Below are 4,294 nucleotides of genomic sequence, written 5' to 3'. Positions count from 1 at the left end.
ACAGGCTCCGGACGCGCAGGCTCAGCAGCCATGACTCACGGGTCCAGGCGCTCCGCGGCATGTGGGATCTTCCCGCGCCGGGCACGAACCCGTGTCCCCTGCATCTGCAGGCGGACTCTCAACCACTGCGCCACCAGGGAAGCCCTTACTTTACTTTTGAATATGTAGGACATTAACATGTTTCCAGAAGTCAAGCCTAGAAGAAAGGTGACAGGTGTCAGTCCTCCTGTCCCTTCTGCCTCTTCCTACCACTCCTTACAGGTAACTCATTTCATTGTTTTCTGGTTTATCATTGGTGTGTGTGCTGCCCAAATAAACAGATATTTGTATGTTTTCTTATTTTCTCTTCTTTCTTACACAAAAAGTAGCACGAAATATATAAGCTATTGCACTTTGCATTTAATATTTCATTTCATGTTTAATAATATATCCTCTAAATCACTCCATATCTGTTCACAAAAGTCTTCCTTAGTCTTTTTTATACCCCTGCTAATACAGTATCTGGTCAAGTTTTCAAATTTTTGCCAGTTTGTTGGGGGGGATAACCTGTACCTCTGTAGTTTTAATTTGCATCTCTTTTATGAGTAAAGTTTAACCTCTTTTCACATATTTGTGAACTCATAAGATCTTTACTGTGAATTGTCTGTTTATGTGTTTTGCCCATCTCAATGTTTAACTTCTTTATATATTAGTGATATTACCTTACCCCTTTATCTATGATAGGTGTGGAAACAATTTCTTCCAATTTGTCATGTCGTTTTATTGTGGTAAAATATACATAACATAAAATTTGAATCATTTTTTAAAAATTAGTTAATTTATTTTTGACTGCGTTGGGTCTTTGTTGCTTTGTGCGGGCTTTCTCTAGTTGCAGCGAGCGGGGACTACTCTTCGTTGCGGTGCTCAGGCTTCTCATTGTGGTGGCTTATCTTATTGCGGAGCATGGGCTCTAGGCACTTGGGCTTCAGTAATTGTGGCACGTGGGCTCAGTAGTTGTGGCTCGCGAGCTCTAGAGCGCAGGTTCAGTAGTTGTGGTGCACAGGCTTAGTTGCTCTGTGGTGTGTGGGATCTTCCTGGACCAGGGCTCGAACCCGTGCCCCCTGCATTGGCAGGCAGATTCTTAACCGCTGTGCCACCAGGGAAGTCCCTGAATCGTTGTTAAGTGTACATTTCAGGGACTTTAAGCATACTCACATAGTTCTGCACCAGAGTCTATCTCCAGAACTTTGTCATCTCCCCAAACTGGAACTCTGTACCAACTAAACAATCACTCCCCCTTCCTCCCTCCCCGCCCCTGGCAACCACCCTTCTACTTTCTGTCTCTGTGAATTTGACTCCTCTAGGAACTTCATGTAAGTGGGCTCATAGTTTTTGTCCTTTTATGCCTGGCTTATTTCACTTAGTATCATGTTATAACTTACGTCAGAATTTCCTTTCCTTTCTTTCTTTTTTTAGACATTAAAAATTATTTAATTATAAAACTTTGGAAAACAGAATCCAAACTTGAATTTAACTGAAAACATAGTTCCAGTCACAAATTATTCATGAAGAATTGATCATAAAACACGTAAAGACAGAAAGTAGGTCTCTCATTATGTAGGGCTAGGGGCAGGAAGAGGGAGTCACTATAAATGGGTACAAGGTTTCTTTTTTGGAAGGTTAGAAATGCTTAAAAACAGATTTTGGTGATGTTTGCACAATCCTTTTAATGTACTAAAAATCACTGAACGTTACACTTAAAATGAATCAACTATATCTCAGTGAAGCTGTTAATAAAAAATCAGAGCATTTTAAACAAAGGCAACTTGTCTTCTAAAGGGGTGTGTGGCCATTGAGCTCTTCTAATGGCATGCATTACTATTTTTTTTTTAACATCTTTATTGGAGTATAATTGCTTTACAATGTTGTGTTAGTTTCTGCTGTATAACAAAGTGAATCAGCTATATGTATACATATATCCTCATATCCCCTCCCTCTTATGTCTCCCTCTCACCCTCCCTATCCCACCCCTCTAGGTGGTCACAAAACACCAAGCTGATCTCCCTGTGCTATGCGGCTGCTTCCCACTAGCTATCTATCTTACATTTGGTAGTGTATATACGTCCATGTCACTCTCTCACTTCGTCCCAGCTTGCCCTTCCCCCTCCCCTTGTCCTCAGGTCCATTCTCTACGTCTGCATCTGTATTCCTGTCCTGCCCCTAGGTGCATCAGAACCATGTTTTTTTTTTTTAATTTCCTTTCTTTTTAAAGCTGAATAATATTCCATTGTATGTCACATTTCACTGATCCATTCATTTGTTGATGGACACCGGGCTGCTTGCATGTTTTGGCTCTTGTGAATAACGGTGCCATTGAACATGGGAGCACATGTTCAAGTCCTTGCTCTCACTTCTTTTAGGTATGTACCCAGAAGTGGCATTGCTGAATCATATGGTAATTCTAGGTTTAAGTTTTTAAGGGACAGCCAAAGTGTTTTCCACAGCAGCTGTACCATTTCGTCTTCCCACCAGCAACACACAAGGGTTCCAATTGCTCCACATCCTTTTCCTCTTTTTTTTTTCACATTCAGTATTTTCATTTAAGTTTTTAGCAGACAAGTTACATATTTCCCCTACCCCTTCCTTTAAGCTAGTGTGACAATTTTCCATAATATACTACTTAAAGAGAAGCTTTGGTCAAGAATGGAATGGAATAGCAAAACAAAAAAAACAAAAAATAAAACCCAAATCACTGCTGCTTTTAAAAAACCGACACTTTCACCAATTATTCTCAAACAAAACACAGAACAAGGTTTGCGCCATATGTGTCTTCAGTGTTTCCTGGCGGCTGGCTCTCCTCCCCGTGATGCGAATGGCGGAGCTGCCCGGCGCAGCCTGTCCGTCCTCATGCTGGATCTGGGAGGCTCGCCCTGGATAGAAGACTCTAAGGTCTTGAAATCCCAAAAGGTCATGGCTCCATCGATGCCAGTAGTGCAAAATTTGCGACAATCTTGCCTGTCTACCTCATAAATAGACATTTGAGTGATACCGTCCTGGTGCAGCATCTCCAGGGCCAGGTTGCGGTCCTCGGTCGTGGCCCGCTTGTCCATGTTGCAGAAGCACTCCGTGGCTGACACGTTGCGCTGGATGCTCTGTTTCGGGATGTCTAGCTTGGAGACAAAGGTCAAGCAGCCGCGGTCGGCGCAGCTAAAGAGCATGGGGCAGCAGTCATGGCCAGCAGCCAGGACGCTATCCTCCGAGATGAAGGACACACTCAGGAGGGGCAGGAACTCTGTCTTCAGAGTTGAGATCTGCATGTTTTCTGAGGCATCGGCAACGGACACGGTGCCCTCGTGGCTGACCCAGGCCAGGCAGCTCCCGCTGGCGGAGAAGCTGACCTTGCGCACCCAGCCGCCAGGGCCACTGCCACCAAACTCTGACATCAGCTGACCAAAAGGCATCTTGCTGCCCCTGGGCGTACTGGCTGGCTTCTCATCCACTTCTTGAATGTAGGCAGAAAACACTCTGCCTTTGAAATCACAGGATCCTGCTGCCAGCAAGACATTGTTGGGATGCCAGTCCAAGCTGAGGACCGCGGAGCGAATGGGTTTTTTAACGTGCTTGTTTACCCACCGGTCATTTTCGGACTGGAAGTAACAAACAGAAATGAGTCGTGCTCCGCTGCCCACAGCAAATTCGTTCTCTAGCGGGGACCCCTTGACAAAAGCAGCTGCACGGTTAATTCTCAGAATCACCAGGGTCAGCTTCCAGACACCATCCTCCTGACCCCAGACGTAGGCATTGCGGTCAACCCCGCAAGTGATGACACAGTCACTCTTGGGAGCCCATTCGATACCTGTGATGTGTCTGTTGTGCTCCTTGAGTTCATGAGTTTTCACCCACTGCCTCCCGTTCTTCTCATAGATGTGCATTTCGTGGTTATTGGGGCTAAGGGCAATGGGTACGATCCCTGTTCCAGGCATGACAGGTGATTGGCTCTAGCAAAAATTGATGCAGGGACATTATTCTTCGTGTTTTCAAAGGACAGAAAGCTGGGGGTCGGGGCCATCCGGATGGGCTTGGAGTGTGAAATTCCCGGATTCTGGTCAATCAACGTGAACAGGCTCCAGAGGGTGTGGGCAGAGGACCGAGGCCCACATCCTTTTCAATATTTGTTATATTCTGGTTTTTTGTTTTCGTTTTTGCTTTTTAAAAAAGAATAGCCATACTACTGGAGATATCTCATTGTGGCGTTTGTTTTGTTTTGTTTTTTGCATTACCGATGTTGGAGGTAGGTTCCAGTTTGCCCTCATGG

General features: G+C 44.8%; 1 pseudogene; it reads right to left on the bottom strand.

The window, feature by feature from the left end:
- Window positions 1–2,810: 2,810 nt before the first annotated feature.
- Window positions 2,811–3,962, bottom strand: LOC136136073 (actin-related protein 2/3 complex subunit 1A pseudogene; annotated as a pseudogene).
- Between the last annotated feature and the right edge of the window lie 332 nt (window positions 3,963–4,294).

Source organism: Phocoena phocoena, chromosome 16, assembly GCF_963924675.1.
Source record: "Phocoena phocoena chromosome 16, mPhoPho1.1, whole genome shotgun sequence".
NCBI classification, from domain to species: domain Eukaryota; kingdom Metazoa; phylum Chordata; class Mammalia; order Artiodactyla; family Phocoenidae; genus Phocoena; species Phocoena phocoena.
This window is presented reverse-complemented; position numbering and strand designations above follow the sequence as displayed.